This window comes from Strix uralensis, chromosome 2 (genome assembly GCF_047716275.1).
Source record: "Strix uralensis isolate ZFMK-TIS-50842 chromosome 2, bStrUra1, whole genome shotgun sequence".
Classification (NCBI taxonomy): domain Eukaryota; kingdom Metazoa; phylum Chordata; class Aves; order Strigiformes; family Strigidae; genus Strix; species Strix uralensis.
Window position 1 is genome coordinate 57469710 of NC_133973.1, and position 18137 is coordinate 57487846.

Below are 18137 nucleotides of genomic sequence, written 5' to 3' on the forward strand. Positions count from 1 at the left end.
AGGAACCTTAAAGACCATCTAGTTCCAATCCCCCTGCCATGGGCAGGGACACCTTCCACTAGACCAGCTTGCTCAAAGCCCCATCCAACCCGGCCTTGAACACTTCCAGGGAGGGGGCAGCCACAACCTCTCTGGGCAACCTGTTCCAGTGTCTCACCACCCTCACAGTAAAGAATTTCTTCCTTATATCTAATCTAAATCTACCCTCTTTCACTATAAAAATATTACCCCTCATCCTATCACTACCCTCCCTGATAAAGAGTCCCTCCCCATCTTTCCTGTAGGCTCCCTTTAAGTACTGGAAGGCTGCTGTAAGGTCTCCCCGTTGCTGTCTCTTCTCCAGGCCGAACAACCCCAACTCTCTCAGCCTGTCCTCATAAGCAATCCTCTCACCTCCTCCATCTAAGTTTTTTAACTATGAATCTAATTGTGACATTTATCTGAATAGTTTCTGAATATTACTGACAAGTATCTGAAAACTTACTTCCTAATTTTTTGTGGAAGCAAAGTAAAGTAAAGTTGCTATATCTGAATTAAAAGTAATATGGGTTATTCTATATAGATGTCTGGAGGGAGGAAGAGGAAGGCAGAAAAGTAATAATAACCTAATAGAATCTAATATTACATAGAAATCTACCTGTTTCAGTGGTATAGAATAATTGACTGACTTAGATATGAAAAAGGTGGATGCATAACTTCTTATAGACAAGGCAGAAAAAAATACTGTATGTTGTATGTATATACATAGCATATCACATACATATATAACTATAATTAATTGCATTTATATGCAAATATATATGCTTCACTTACATAAATAAAACCTAATGTCCTCCACAAGAGTAATTTCTTTGGAAACAATTCTGATATTTATGCTATTTAAGTATCCTTTATTCATATCCACAGTCTCTCTGATATCACAGGAATTGTTTTACAGTTAAGTCTATAAGACATGCTCTTAGAGTTTACTCTGTGTAAAGAATTTATTATTTAGATTTACTAATATATTTGTGTGTCAACTGTTAAGTCTGGAACTGAAGCAAATATGACTGTCTTCAATTAACTTTAGGAAGAACACTGCTTTCATCCTTGGCATTGGAGAAAACAGAGAGAAGAAAAGTGTGCAATTTTACAATTCTCTAAAGTGCTTCTCTAAAGGACCTTCTAAACTAAAGATAAGTGGAAAGATAAGCAGCTACACATTCAAAATACAAGAGCATGAAGTGAGTGCTGTAGAATCAGTGGTGTTGAAGACATGCATAAGAACAGATGGTTCCAGTTCAGCTCTGGGCTTGCTGCTGTTCCTCCTTCCTTCTGCTTTAATGCACCATCTTGGTTCACCGAGTTTCCTTTCAGAATTAAACAGTAAAGGACAGAATATTTTTACAACTGTAAATGACTGGCACAATTTTTTTTATATTAATAGCAGCAAGCAATCACACTACATTTGGTGTGAAAAGTACACATAAGTTCAATTCATACTTCATAAAATTATTTAAAACTCTTATTTTACTCCACTAATTCTGTTGCATACTGCTGCTCAGTTTACAGTGGCTTTGACACTGTTAGAACACAGTAGGAGTTGCTTTGATTTACATCTATTTTTCATCTATGAAAAGATGAAGGCACAGACAAAGATTGACATGAAACAAGGAGAGCAGTCTCTTTTTTGCCTATTATCCTGGCAACAAGGAAAATATGAGAAGGAATGCCTTCTTTTAAACTGTCTGGATGATTGCCTTAAGTGAGGCAAACTGCCTCCTGTGACATGAAGTCCTAAAACATGGTTATATTATCCGGCTGAAGCTTCCTGAAAACATCTGTATGTTAAAGTATTTGTCTCAGACAGCTTAAGTTCTATTTAGACATGCTGCAAATGACAGTGACACACTACAAATGAAATCAGTAGGTATCTTAATTTGTGGTTACGAGTCAGTTGCTTTAACACAGACAGAAAGAGCTATTTGGTGAGATCTAGCATATGTCCCCTGGTCTCCAGCTGTTACTTCAGAACTGCATAGGTCAACTCTTCACTTCGTGTCCTGTCTATCAGCCCCTTGGCAGTGTCTCAGAGACTCTAGGTGATAAGAAATATTTCTTAATGATGATGGTTAGATGACTGGCTCTTTCCCTCCCAAGTCCTAGGTGTAAAGGTGGGATACAGAGAGTCTGTTGTCCAAGTTTCTTTCATCAATGGGACAGATTTTTTCTGAATCTCTCTTCATGGACAGACAGACACTGCAGTCTGTACCCTATGACATCTGTGAAAATAATTTTGCTTTAGCATACATATAAGCAATATGGAAAAAAACCTAACTCAAAGCTTGTTAACACTTGCAACTCTGAATTTGTCTGCACTGAGGCCTGAGACAATGCTTGGGAGAACCTGACTGTCACTGCTTTTCCTAGTAAGAAGATAGAAGAGGTATAAGCAGTGTTTCCCAGGAGCAGCTGCTAACTGCCCTGGATTTTCAGGACTGTGGCATACAGTAAGGACACCTAAAAATCACACCCAAAGGATGCTGCAACTCTACATAACTAACTGCTTTTCTTCTGAGCAGAACCAGTCCAGGATTCAAAAAATAAATAGGGTGTTGACACAATATCAGAAATCTGTTACCAGTAATAGTTTTGTTCACATATTTAATTTGAGAGAAATTAATTTTAGCCTTTTTTATTGAATGATTTCTTATAGTGACTGTATCTAGGCCAAACTGTATATGACTCGTTATTCCAGCTCAGAGCTCAATAAAAAAGGTGTTCTTCATGGAATGGTTAAAAAAGACAGTTTTAAAATAAAAGGCCTCTCTGACAGTAGAATTGCTTTTAAACAATATACCATATTCTAATACAAGTGTCATTTTCTGACACTGAGAGAAGCAAGGGTGTCAAGATTCAGAGTTGAGGGGTGTCAAGATTCAGAGTTGAGCTGCACAACTCTGCTTCAGGTTTCTACTTCCACACTTTCTCCAAGTTCTGACATGTGAAATGTTAGGGTACTGAAAGGACTCATTTTCATTTTTGTCTCATGTCACTTGTCACTGAATAGATCTCCATGAGAACATGAGTCATGCCAAAGGCAGGAGGCCCTTTTTCTTACCACCATCTACCATCCCTTTATCCTGCCACTGATAGACTCCTTTCATTCCCATTTACCCAAGGACTTAAAGTGGACAGTGGGAGTGATGTTAGAAGAGTGGAAAATCAATGTTCTATAACTAAGGAGAAAAATGAGAGCGTATTTGAAAAGCTGTAAAATAATGTTAAATTAAAGCAGACCAAAAGAAATAAAAAATTATAATATGCAATTCACTGCTTCATCGTGTCCGGTCTATCTCATAACATCATGTCTGAGTCATGACTCACTGATGGCAATGCCTCACACGTACTGTTTTAGAAAGATGTAAATGTTCCCTGTGATGTAAAAGACAAGCTTTTAGACAAGATATTGCAAGTATATTACTTTGAATAGGGAAAGATTTCTTCCCTGACCCCAGGAAGTGACCATCATATATAACAAAGCATGAGACTAGATTCTCATAGCTTCTGTTACTGCAAATGTTATTCATAGTCATAAATTTATATAGACCTTTTTAAAATTTAGCTATCCAGTGAGTCAAATGCTTGTTAACAAATGATGCACTCTTTTTCCTGTCACATGAAACAGGACAATAATTTTTTTTTAATTTTAGCTTAATATTTTCTTCTGCTATAGGTCCTATACAAATAAAAATATAGATTAAATCCAAGTCCGCTTTGACGACATAAAAGCCTGATATGAAAGATCATCCTTTTATCCTTTATAATCTTCAACTGCTATCCCATCAAATAAAGCTCTGCATTTGAAGTCTTCGGTTGAATCAGCATTACACTGTTTGTTACTATACAGACAGTCATACAACACATTCATGTAGGTAAAATAGAATAAAATTAAGAGCATAAGTTACCATTGTGCTCTATATGGGGATCAAGCAGCATGTTGCAATCTAGTTACCCTTTAATGCACACCAAATGCCTGTGCAGTTCTACCTCTAAGCACTTTTACTGTTTAAAAAGCAGTTAAGGTAGTCTAATAGAATTTGTTTTTCATTTGCATCTGTTTTGAGCAGATGATGCGAAAGATAAATGCTGGTTTTTAGTGATTTATTTTATAAGAACATTATGGAACTTGAAATCAACATATAATCAGGAAATCCATGATATAAACATTTAATGACATCAGATAAGTGCATAAAACCTAAATATGTTGGGTTTTTAGAGAAGCTTATGCAAGGGTTTTGGTGGTCATCAGTGTAAATTTTTTTTCAAGTTAAAACCTACCATTTCCATTAAGCTTAAGGGTTTACAGATAAATTAGACCACCAGTCTGTAACTTTGTGATATTTTCACTTTATTTTAATTTTTTAATGGGAAATTAATTTCATAGCTTACTGATTATTTCTTTGAAGGTCTGTCAGATCCTATGTTTGCTCATTGCTTGAGAGTATCTATTTGACATTAAAGGAGATCAAATATCCAAAATATTCACAAAACATAGACTGGGAGAATCATTTACAGCAGTTAGGTTTCTCTGGATTACTTTTGTATAAGTGGTGCAACCAGCTTTCCTCACCATAAATATTCATTGTAAGTTATTGTTATATTTCCTCAGTTCCGGTATCCATTGCATGCCTTTTGCACTCTATGAAGCAAGCTGTAATGCAATTATTCCAACTTCAACTTGTTGCAGGACAGAAAGGCAAAGAAGTAGACTAGTATGACCTTGCCCAAAATCCTTATTCTTTAAAGTCCTAGATTTCTGTGTTAAAGGGTAAGACAGGATTTAATCAATTTTACTTGGGGTTTCTCAGAGCTGCCCTTTTGCAGGGAAAGAAGGGTTATGGCTACAACAGCTATACTAGTTTAGAAATCATAGCTTACCATGTTAGCAAATGTATAATACCTAAACTTGCTACCACTGAAGATAATAGTGCAGAGACAGCATAAAAAAAGAATAGAAGTGTATTACAAGTGAGGAAGAGAGGGAGGGAGGGAGGGAGGGAGGGAGAAAAGGAAAGACAAAATTGTCCATATTCTTTTGAGGGATTTAATTTTACATGTTTGTGAGGGAAATACAAGCTAACAGCATTTTGGTGAGATAATAAAACTCATAAAGGACTCTAATGGGAAAAAATATATGCATGTATGCCTGTATGCATGTGTATACAGCCTTATACATACACATATATGAACCAAAAGAATAGTTAGCCAGACTTTTGAAATTACCTTTTCATTAAGAAGTGCGTACATGCTCAGATACACACATACTCTCAGATATGTTGAGCTGAAGCTCAATTTTAAAAGGGTGTATTTCTAAAAAACCAAGACTTTCCAAGAGCCTGGTATTTCAATCATTATCCATGGCAAACACTTTGAGCTGGCATGGTAAAAAAATCTATTGCTCATTTGCAGAGCTGCCAGACTACAAGTCTTCTGTGTACTTTTAAATGAATTGATGAGTGAAAAATTAAAGAAAACAGCATTTAACTATTTGCGTGTGCCATGCTCAGGATGCAGCAGCAGAGTATGAAGATGAAATGGTGCAACACTCTACAAAAGCTTTTGTTTGTGTTCAAATGTATATTATACATTTATTTGTTAGATAGTGCATAGATGACACAGAACACTAATGGCAGTTGTTATTTGTCCACCATCAGTTGCTTTAATGTCTGTGAGTAAAATGCAAATTCCACTGAGGATTTGACAGATGTTTGTATGGATCCTTAGTCCATACTGACACTAAACAACTATTCGGAAGCTCAGGTGCAGCACCATCAGCCTAGTGTTTCCAGGTCAGATGCTGTTGAAAGCACTTGCTGACTTTTCATTTGATAAAACAATAATTCAGAGATGACTGAACATGTCTAGCTGATGAAGACAGATCAAATATTCTGCTTATCTCTGAGATAATTTTTCTGACTAAAGAGTACAATATTTGTACTAAATCATATTTTTCTTTTATGCTAATATGATCTGGAAAATTCCATAAACCTAGTCTTCAGTATTACTCTAGCAACAGCTGTTTGATTTTTCTTTTATTTTTCTGAGATATATATGCTTGTGAATGTCTGGCTTTGACTTTCCAAATGTCTTCATTTAAAAAACCCACAATTAATCAAGTTACCTTTCAGGTGAGATAATTCACAGTACCGACTTCCTCATAGCTGCTCATTTCATACTTTTATTGAACCTGAGAGTGCTCTGTTGAATTCCAGACTGGCTCACCAACATACATATACAAAGTACATACAAAGTAAATGTTCATTCACCATCTTAAACTTGTATCAGTACTGCTCTTCTCCTGACAGCAATTTGCTATCTTCTGGTTAGTAGTTCTTTAAGAGTAAATGACAGGAGCATCTATAATTAGTCTGGGGCTACAGAAGGTAGGGAGGGGAGAGCTAAGAGTGTCTCTGAACCATCTTCTGTGCAGCAGAAAGGAGATGCACATGGAGCTGAGGAGGTGAGAGTTGCTTTTTTAAGCTTTTCTCAGAAATATCTAGAACCTTGTTCTAAGATTTACAGAAGGTACGTGATGTCACAACTATTCTTCAGTCCTCCCATTTCTAATCTGGAGCCTGATTCAATACAGTGAAGGAGTTGAAGCCTTTATTCTTTATTTAAGATATAATCTGTTTTTACCACGTGCTTTATTCCCAGGTGTATTCCCAAGAGTATAAAACTGTGAGAAAAACAGATTCAGAGAAACAAGAAAGGGCTCCTAATGTCTGGTGACAATAAAATGATAGTAACGCTAAACATTCCACACTAAATATTCCTAAACTTGAAGAAGCTTCCTCTTTGAAAAGGACTGCCTCCAGAAGTATGGTCAAAGATTCAAGAACAGTATCAAGAACCAGTTAAAGTGAGGGAAACCATAAATGTTTCAATGTAGTTTATCTTTAAAAGAACTGAAATAATATATCCATATCTCTTTACAACCTTCATATTCAATTAGACATGTAAATAAATTTTAAAAATAAAAAGGAAAAGAAAGATAAACCATATGTTCAGTTAAAAATACATCTCTCACTTCAAATGAGAAGGACAAAAAATGGAACTCTTTTATGGTGGGAATGTCTTCAAATCAAAAGGAAACCTCTGCAAAAGGAGTAATTCAAAATGGATTAAAAACGTGTTTTTCTGTGTATACAGATTGACCTATACTTTAATGAGAAAATGAGTAGACAAAAAAATTGTCTCAGACACAAAATCTTTGCTAAATTAACACCTTGGGCTGGACTTCTTGGTTTGTGTTTCTCCCTGGCTTGATCTTTCCATTCATGTTATCTTAGTTTCATTCATATCTCTCTCTAGCTACAGAGGCTTTCACAGTGTTGGCATCATTGGAGTCAACTTGTTATTGGCCTTCAGAGACCCCACAGTCCTGGACATGGAGCATGAAACTGACAGTCAGGAAAAGAGGGCTGTACTTCACTCTTTCTTTATATTTTAAGACATCTCAGTCTATCAGATCCCTTTTTCTTTAGGTATAGTAAAGGAATAACATTTATTTATTATGAGAAAATACTTTGGGAGTGATAATTTTAACAAGTAAAGATAGGAGCAATATTCTCATTATCCATTCTATTTAATTTATATTTTTCTCTCTGTTTTCAGTTTTTCCTTTGCTCTCTTTACCCATAACTATTTCAGGCCTTTGGCTTTCCCTGTTTTGTGAGAATATTTATTTTTGACAACAACATATACTATGAAATATTCTCACAGCCATTCAGAAATCAACAGTTACCACTTTCAGTGAGCAGAAGACCTGAAGTGCTGAAATTTATTTGTGCAAATATGAGGTGCATTTCAGATGTCATGAAGCACTTAATGTTGGAAACTGTTGAGTAATGCAAAACCGTACACAATTCATACTGCAAATATGTCATGCAGCGGGCAGAAGAATCTAGATACTCCAATCTACTCACACTTGATCTGCTAAACTATTGGCACTCAGGTTGGCTGTCTGAGCAGAAATTTAATGGCTCCTGAGACTGAATTATCCTTTGTATTTCTGATCTGGTCTACCTAACAACGTGTTATTAAAGCTGTTGAACACAGTGTAAAGGAGCTGATTTAATTGACATGATGTTCCCCAGGAATTCTAGCTCATCATAAACTTAGTAAAATCATGTTTGACACTACATAAAGAAACTACTAATTGAATGGCTAACCATGTTGTATTTTATTCATGATTGGTTGATGGGAAAATAAACACAATTCATTGTGCTGACCTTGAAATCTATCCAGACTATTCAATAACAACTCACCTTATTTCAAAATAACATGTAATACTGTGTAATAGCTTTGTTAGTCAGCTTATACAAATGAAGGGTAAATGCCATGAGGAGAACAAAAGTTTCCATCAGCAGCATCTTAGTGTGTCTGATCTGTGAACTATAAATTGCATCATCATTGATCTAGTGTCATTCTTTTCCACGATAACTTAAATGTATTTATAAAAAAAACCTGCTTGCTGTTTTTTTATAAAAATACGTAGTGGACAATAAGTATACATAAGTATGTATAAAAACAAACTTCCAAAATCTGAGAAACATCAGACAAGACAAAAGAAGATAAAAGACATTTGAATATATCCATAATTATTCTTCATAAAGCAAAAAAAAAGAGTCTTTATTCTTAGCTAATTAATGAATACATCACCAATTTCAGGCAATGATCAAATAGACTTGCTTTCCTACATCCAGCTACGTGTCATGTTTACAGAGATGAATGTTACATGGTGGAGTAAACAATGACACCCAGTGGCCACATTGACTCAAGGCCTGTTTCTACTTTTCCGGATTTTCACAGAACTATTTCTAATTTTTAGGTGAGTTAACATTGTTATTGTTTTGACTTGTTTGTTTGTTTGTTTTCCTATGGTACTAACAACACAATAGCTGAGTTTTCTTTGGAGCCAAATGATGGAACAGGTTTGACATACAGAGCTTGATCCCACTAGCAAGAAAAATGATGACCAGTTCATCAATGACAAGAGACACACATAAATTTATACAAATCATGCTTATTAAAGAAACTGACTGCCAAAAAATGTTGGAGCACAAGATGTACTAGATTGGTATGACAAGGACAGATAGTGGATATTCATGCTGTTCTCCACAGGATGAAAGCTGTTGAATTTTTGTGTGCCACTTTGTTAACCTCAGGGAAAAAAAAATAATCCTCCCCACAAACAAACCAAAACCAAACACCATCAAAGCGGAGCCTATATTAAGGATAAAAAGGATTTTCATGAGTTATGGTTTATCAGGAGATATGAGATATCTGACTCTAACTGAGACCAAAGCAAAAGCCAAGAGTAGCTGACTAATGAAATTGGCTAGAAGATGCAGATCTGGAATGTGTTGCCTGGTTCTAACTTGCGTGCTATAAAACCACAAATTTATTACTTCTGGCTTCTGCGGTGCATCAGTCACTGAATGATCTCTTGAAACAAAGCTAGTATGTCATTTCTGTCATGAGCTGAACCCACGTCTGATCTGATTACAGGCCTTCTCATTGATCTAGAAATTTTTTTAATAAAATGTGTCTCAAAATACTGATTTTCTGAATGATACAATTGTAAATTGGGCTTTCCTCTCTTTCTGCCCTTAATGTCCTCTCTGTCTGATACCAACATATAGACATCCCAAGTCAGTGAAACATAAGATGAGTATGAAAATTATTTTATTTTCCACCCCAGTGCTCAGGAAAAACAATGCTCCTAATGATAAATGTAAGCCAATACCATGGTGCATAGGTCATGGTAAAAAGTTTTCAGTAAGAACTAAACAATGTCATGTGGAACTGTCGGTGATAGGTTCAACGAGAATGATGATGTTCTAAGACATTTTACAAGCAATGGCAAAACTTCATGCCTGAGGAGCACAGATAAGATTGCAGTGGCTGCTACAGATGAAAGGTGAAGGTCTCCTTCAACAGGTGGTAGATGGGAGACCCACAACAGAAAGTAAACCTAGTAATTCTTGAAAGACAATGAAGAACTGTTGACAGGCAGACCCTATTACAGACTCTGTTCGGAGTTAGTATCACTGGCAAGGAGCATGGCTGGTCTGTGCAATCAATCCCCAGTGCATAACGCACGTGTCATCCTAGATACAATAAAAGTAAATAAAAAAATAAGTGTGTTAACAGGTGAGTAGGTATGGAGGGACAAATTGTTGCTTGTGGGTGTTTGTGGTATAAATGATAAATTAATATTAGCTGGTAAAACTTTTTAATAATTTATTATAATACTTTTCCTCTCAACTACATTGTACCTATATCTCAAAGTCTGTTTTAAGATTGACTCTATCTTACCAAATTGATCTAGGTAATTTCAGTATCATTCTCTGTTTTGACAATTTCTGTTTCATGCAATTTCTGTTGATTGCCAAATTTTCCCAGAAATAGAGCATCTAGAATGCCTTCCATCGTGGACCTTGCCCAGCCATCAGTCTAAAGATCTATGACAGACTGTCATTATAAAAAAATCCATTAGATTCCAAGATAATGGAACCAATGTAATTATTAATTATTGAAAATGGTGAAAGAGAAGAAAGATTAAGATTTTTAATTCATGCTGAGAAACTGTTCTAGTGAGATGATTCCTGGGTCCTTATGAATATCTGTAAACTCATTAATAATGATGCCTGCTGAAAAAAATCTAGTGATATTTCTATTGAGAAATACTATCACAGAACCATTCAAGCTGTGAAAGGATCTCAGAAGGTCTCTAGTTCAAGCCCCTGCCCAAAGTAGAGCCATCTCTGGGGTCAGACCAGGCTGCTCAGGGCTTGCACAGGTCAGGGCTTGAAACCCTCCAGGGACAGAGATGGGGCAGACTCTCAAGATAACCTGCTCCACTGCCTCACTGTCCTTGTGGGGAAATAGTTTCTTTTTCTACCCTGTCTGAATCTCTCTTACTTCAGTTTATATCCCAAATAGTACCCTTGGCTAACAAAGGAAGATCATGCTCCAACTCAAATCAGTAAAAACTTTGTAATTGATTCTCATAAGAATGTAGTATGTCCCTTTTGCTTCTTTTCATTAATGTGATTGTCCGTTCTATACTGAGAGCAGGTATCCATGGCCACAGTCTTCCTCAGAGTGAAAATTAATCAGATGAGTCTCTGAATTCATATGCCACTGTCTTTGTTTATTCTGCTTTCTTTACAGCCTACTTCTACAAATTAGACATGAAATACTCATGACAGTGAAGACTGGGGAATTCCAAATCTTCAGATTCATTAAATTATATCTCCTGTGGGATACATTGGACAAGCTTTTCATTGAAAAGACAAGTGAAATCAAACTGTCAGTTCTGTTCAATAAGAACCAACTGGAAAACAGCAACAATGACAACAACAAAAAGTAATCGTAACAATGACAGCAGCTGTCTCTTCATGGGGTGCTCCTGAGACACTGTACAGAGCTTTTTTCAACAAAAAAAGGAAGAAAAAAAACTGGGGAAAAAGCCCCAAATCCAACACTAGAAACAAGTTGTCTATAAAAGAGCCCTTATTTCCCTCCCAAATTGCTTAAGGGATTTGTGAAACCTACTGCTGCTACAGCTGCAACCCACACTTACCTTTTCTCAGTTGGGGAGCACAGCTGAGACCTTCATCTCTCTATACAGCCCTTCCAGTCATACCATGTGTTGATTTACTTATAGTATCACATTGATGCGTACTGAGAAAATGCTCTGCAACTGGGCAGGATGGCTTTCACTCTGGGAGTAGGAGAAAGCTTCATCTCTCATGTGGATGGCATTTTTTAACAGATTATTATTTACTGTTTAAGAATAGCCTACAATTACAATAAAATAGCTTACTAATTTCACAGGAACCCATATGTATATATGAGTGCACATTTAATATTTCTTTTAATGCACATAGTTTTGTTTTATTCATTTGAAAACAGAAAGATGGAAATGTCATCACTGAGTTTTCCCTTCCTTTTTTTCTTATGATTCCCTTTTCTCATCCAATACTCCGCCCCCCTGGATCTCTTACAGCCACCATTCTTGCCAGCATGAGACAAGTCTGAGGTTGAAAAGACAAAAAAACCCAACATTTCATGAGATATGATGAGGGAAAACCAAAAAAGCAGAGGCTTGCAAGTAAGTCGCACAGGCTTCTGTGCAAAGGCTAATGTACTGTAGTCAGGGAGTTTAATAAAAACACTGAGAAGGCATGAGAGCAGCATGAACAGAACTGTGTGTCTATCACCACTCCCAGCTGGATCCTCCAGCCAAACTAAATTTAGAAAGTACATATTTTGGCTTCAACAGTGAGTCATATGATAATGATTATTTTCTTATTACTCAAAATTTGGAGGCTACGAAGACACAGGATAAACAAGAGATAGTAATTTTCTTTGTTTGCTGCAAAAGAATGCCACATGTTTTGATATAATGCCTTCTCATAAATATAAATCTTGATGTTATCAAGCTTCAGAAAATGCCAGAATTCTAAAGCTATCTGGAGTGTTATTTTTTACTGGGTTTTTTGCTTACCTATGGTGGTCACCATTTTTCTCTTCATTGACACAATTAATGTATATAAGATGCGATACATACCGTTCTACAACCTGACCATAACAACAATATTTATATTGCAGATTCTGTTCTATAACATCAGCTTACACAGCCTTGTGATGTTATGATGAGTCACCACCTCTTCTCCTTTTAAATGAGAAAATTCTAAGATTTTATTTTGCTCCAATAATTTAATCTGTTTCCTTCTGCCATGTTTTGTATTGCAAAAGACCTAAAAGATAAGGTCAGTTTATAGCAGCTGGGCCTGAAATTTGTACCATATTGACTTCTAATATCTTTTTACTGCTAATTCTTTAACTATGATTCTAAAAGACATATTCAATTTCTCAAATATTTTAATTAATTTAATTTTCAAAAAGTTTTAGGTACCCAGAAGGAGAGTCTGAAGTTTCTCAAGACTTTAACAGTTGTAGAAAATCATCTTTTAAAACAGTTCAGGATCTGGTATCTCAAAAAATGAAGCATGCAAATAAGGGATTGTTTTGGAAAATGTGGGCTATAACCATTCCCAATCAGTAAAATGTAGATGATGATTTTTATCATGCTACAAGGATGATGTGAAAATTATTCTTTTAACAAGGACAAGATAATGATTTTGTCAATTAAGCATTATGAAACACTGATATTATTTTGCCTGTAAATCTTTTCAGTAAGATCCTCATTCATTATCCTGAGATGGAAGACCGATGTTTTTGTGTTAATAAATCTAGGAGAATCTCTCTAGTTCTTCACTGGACTTTTTCAGCGGAGTCCCTGTCCTCTTGGCTAGGAAGAATTGCGTTATCTTTGAAACATTAATGTAAATTTTTTAAAAAGCTGTGTCAAGCAAACTTTAGTCCCAATGAGATCAGTAGGTGTATCGGTCTCATATATCATCTAAATGTAGGAGATAAGAATGAGCATCTCTGGAAATCCCATTATGACTAGTTTCCAGGCTGATTTAAAAAAACAAAAAAATCTCTTGGTTGGTTTTTCATTGGTTCCCCTTCCCCCAAAGCTATGTAATTCCATGAAATATAAGATGGAAGAAAATATTTGTTTATAGGAGTTCTACAGGCACAGATACCTGTATGTGCAAATATGTATGTAAGATTTCACGGCAATGTGTGTGCTTGTCTGTGATTGTACTCACACATGTACATACACTCACACTTATATGCTAGATACTTTCTCAGTCCCTCCTCAGTCCCCTTTTGTTCAGTTTTAGATATTTGGTGTGGCAGTGATGGAGTAGAAATGAGTTCATCTGAGAGAAATGAGGTCCAGTTTTCAATCCTTGTTCCACATGAGTTGAAATTCTTAAGCATTAAACAGACACTAACACTCACTTGTCTCAGGTCCAGCAAATACCATAACTTCTCGTGTCCAAGCCTCTGCAGATCAGTGGACATATGTGAGCTGACAATTTAAAGCTTTTAATTCACAGCTCACACATGTCTCCTGTATTTCAATCACATGAAGTAAAGACATGGACAGGGACATTTTCTCAAAGTCTGATGCAGCCACATTAAGTTCAGGATCAAACCTGTAGGTGTGAATGCCGAACTGGAGAAAGACATTTCCACCTTTCCCCACAGCCTGGAGTCTACACAAAGGAACTTGGGTAACCTGCGGATACCCAAGTGCCACTGGGTAATTGTCAAAGGACCTTCCTACCCTCATAGGCACTCTTGTCCTTAGCCACCATAATACTTCACTTAAGAAGTCTGACCTTTAAGAACACCTCCTCTACAAGTGTTCAGACAAAGCTCCTGTGGCTCTGAGGATCCTGCCCTATTAGGCAACTGCTGCCTTCTTACACATAGTGATGCTGAAATCCTTGAAGCATAACTCTTAATTGCAGATCCTGATGTCACTCCCTGAAAGGGACTTTAGTCAGTCACTGATCCTCACCATTTGCTTCTAGGTATTTTTAAACAACTCTCTGCTCAACAATCTGGCTCCCATGGATTCCAGTTTTGGTCATTATTCTCTCCATTCACTGCAGCCTGTTTATCCATCTCAAGCTAGGCAGCAAGTCATTTAAAAGTTAATCAGTGCAGTGCTCAGCATTTCAATAGCTGTCTCCTTTTATGTGTCTAGACATTAGTTGAGGAAACCAACTCAAAGAAATGAGCTATAGTTGCTGTCTGAAACCTCGTACCTCATCCTTTCTGAATTTCAGAAATGGTTCATCAGGAAGTTTGTGTTCCAGACCTTAAGTTTATTCTGAGTAAAATGCAAAACCAAAAGAGATCATTTTCCATGCAGTTCACGGCAAAGCCAGTCTCAGTAGTAGAGTTGAATTTATAAATTTTCCATCACCCACAGCATAAACCAATTGTGTATTATTTTTTCCCATTTAGGATCAAAATTTTATGAGAACTGCTGTATGTAGGATGTTACCATTAGATGACTTACTAAACTGGAACTCTAAACATTTGCCTAATCCTAATCAGTATGTAGATGTGAGCATCAGCAGACTTATTTTTAAACAATGTTTCTATCGTTAACAGAGAACATTAAAGAGTAAATAAGCTCTCGAATTTTAGACTCACATGCACATGAAATGTATTCAAAAAAAGGCATATAAAACACAAACAGTGGTCTGTTTGCCATGTCCAGTCTAAGCACGTAAATCCAGTTGACATCTTTGGGAGTTAATTAAGATAATAGAAATTAGATAATGTTTGTTTTTGCCTGAGGTAGAAAAATGGTATTCATGATGTACCTCAACTTTGTATTTTCTAAGTATTTATTAGTTATTGCTTGCTCCTTCACGTGTTTGTTTCTGTAGCTCTTGCATAATTGGTGTGATTGCTGCATAACATGTTCATTTATAACTGTTTCCAGAAAAATTAAGCCCTGAATTTAATTTTCTAAATATATGTTTTATTAACCAAGGTAATTATATCAGAAAGTATTAAATTCTCCAAAGAAGCAAAATCCTCATTTCTTTAATCTTTCTTTCTCTTTCTCTTTCTCTTTTCTTTTTTCCTTTTTTTTTTTTTTTTCCAATGAACATGAATTAAAGCTGCAGCAGGGTGGAAAGAATGCAGTCTGGTGTGCAAAAGCTCTCTATTGAAAAAAAACAAAACAACAAAAAGGCCTCCAACTCCTCAGAACACAAGAAAATAGTGTGCATAAAATCAGTGGAGGCATAAAACAAACAAACAAAAAGTATTTTAAATGCTAGCTTTGTAGAAGCTCACAAAATTTCTTTCTGTTTTAATTAGTTACTCTCACTAATGGGGGGGAAAAAAAAAAAGTACTTCATTGTCAGTCCCTTAGTTAGGGGAATATTAGCAAGGCAGTATTAGTGCACTGTTACAGTTTTACTGGCTTAACCAAGTGACCAAAACAGCAAACTCCAACATTTTTACTGTATTAAGTGGAAATCCAGGCCATAACTCTTTTTTTGGCTACATCTCATTCTGAGAAAGAATGCTGCTTCATAACATCCCTGATGATATTAAACAATAGCCTGAGCTTCTTCCATTCTCAGCCAGATTAAACAATAGTCTGAGCTTCTTCCACTCTCAGCCAGTTTCCCTTATATATATTCCACCATTTACAAGAAATACCTGCAGGTAATACTGAAAATAACCATTTATAATTACTGTGTCACCATTTTTATTACATATTTATATCTGTTAAATATTTTACTTTGGTTTCATTTTGTCATTCTCTACATGTGATTTTCCTATGATAGGAAAAAAAAAAAGCAACATTTGACTATGCTTTCATTTTTCAAACTCTGTAGAGGGAAATGTTTGAAAATTTTCCATGGGAATGTTTTCATTTTGGGAAATACTGTTTTCATAGAATAAAAATAGTTAGTTCAGAAAATATTAACTAGAATACTTTCTTCACTGAAACACCAAATCATAGTAGTTTGTTACAATGTACTCCAAAGCAAAATTGGTGACAATTCTTTCAACTTTTTTTGCCTGTCAAATGTGTTCTTTATAAAATCTGAAATGTTTCACAGGTAAATACAAATTTTGATGAAAACAACATTAAGAAAGGAAGAAAAAAGTTAAGTAAAATACCCAGCCTTTCAGAATGGACATTCTGCCACAATTCTTTGGAGAAACATTCAAAAGGTTGCTTTTATTCCTGTACAACATAAAACCCCTCTTTTCAATATTAATCTAAGATCTCTGGCCACTTTTAGTGAAAATACTTTCCTAAAAACAAAGAAACAAACCAACCCCTCTTCATTACAAATATTTTATTAATGTTTGAAATACTGTCACAGAATGAGAGTTTCAATCCTTTTAATATTTTTTTACTATTCCTACGTAGCTCTAAATCTGGGTACAGTTTCAGGTTCAGACTGGAGTTTTGTACTCACTTTATTACTTTGTTCTACCTTCTCTAAATTATTTCTAATTCACATTTTCTTTCTGGAGTGAGGTTATCTCAATTTGCTGTACTTGGGAAAGAAGGCATTCAAACAAAAACCCATGCTGAAGCAAATTAAAGTGTTGAAATGTAAAATTTATTTACTAGTACCTGCATAATTCTTACCTGTACAGCATTAGCTTTATGTTTAGTGAATAAAGTGCAAGACTGGCAAACAAGGACATTTAATCTTGATTTACCGAAAGGCACATGGTGAGTAAGAGTTCTGGCTGCTTTCTCAGCGTACCTCAAGCAAGACCTGGAAGGACCACCTCCAAAGATAACATGACAATGAAAATTGTTTAATCAATTTAGTAATTGGCTTTTCTATATGAAATTGCCAATCTCATCCAGAGGAACAATTCCTGGCTTTTCAGGCGGTGGTTTTAGCACATAAACTATGTCTACTAGGAAATGAGCCGAGCCCAAGGAGTCATTTTTCCAAGGTAAGATACAGGCATTACACATAGCCAAGCCTACATCATTCCTAACTGAAAATGGGTAACAGAGTGAGCAGACATACGGAGAAGCTCTTTACTAAGTCAAGTTGTTTGTCCTGGTGTCAGTGTAAACAGTGGTACAGAGCGGGCAACAGAGCAGCAAGAAGAAGAAAAGCCACACTGTGCAGAGTTCATTGGAAGAGTTAAAGATGTTTTAAGAACAATATAGCACTAACTCATAGAGGTTACATGAAAGCAGGTCTACACTTGCCACTCAAGCATGTCCTGTAAAATAAATAATCATCTCCCACCTTCATGTACTTGTTTGCTTAAAAAATAAATTAAAAAGATTAACAATTTCAGGATGAACTATCAGTTCAGAATCTTGGGGAGGTAACATAGACAGATCAGGAGATTTTCTGGAGATATTTAGGAAGTTGTAATTTTCATTATTCTACTTCCAGGCTGAAATTCTGATACCACTGAAACCAGCTACAGTTTTGGCATTTGCTTCTTTAGGGTCAGATCTCATCCATGGCAAAAAGATACTTACTACAGTCTCCCTAGTTTTATTTCTCATTTAATTCCCTGTGCTTGTATTTCTACAGAAAAATATAAACTTCAGACCATGAAATCTGTTCGTATTAACACCAGGTGGAAGGTGAGAAATAGAGGGATGGTGAGTCTTGCAGATACATTAACTTGAA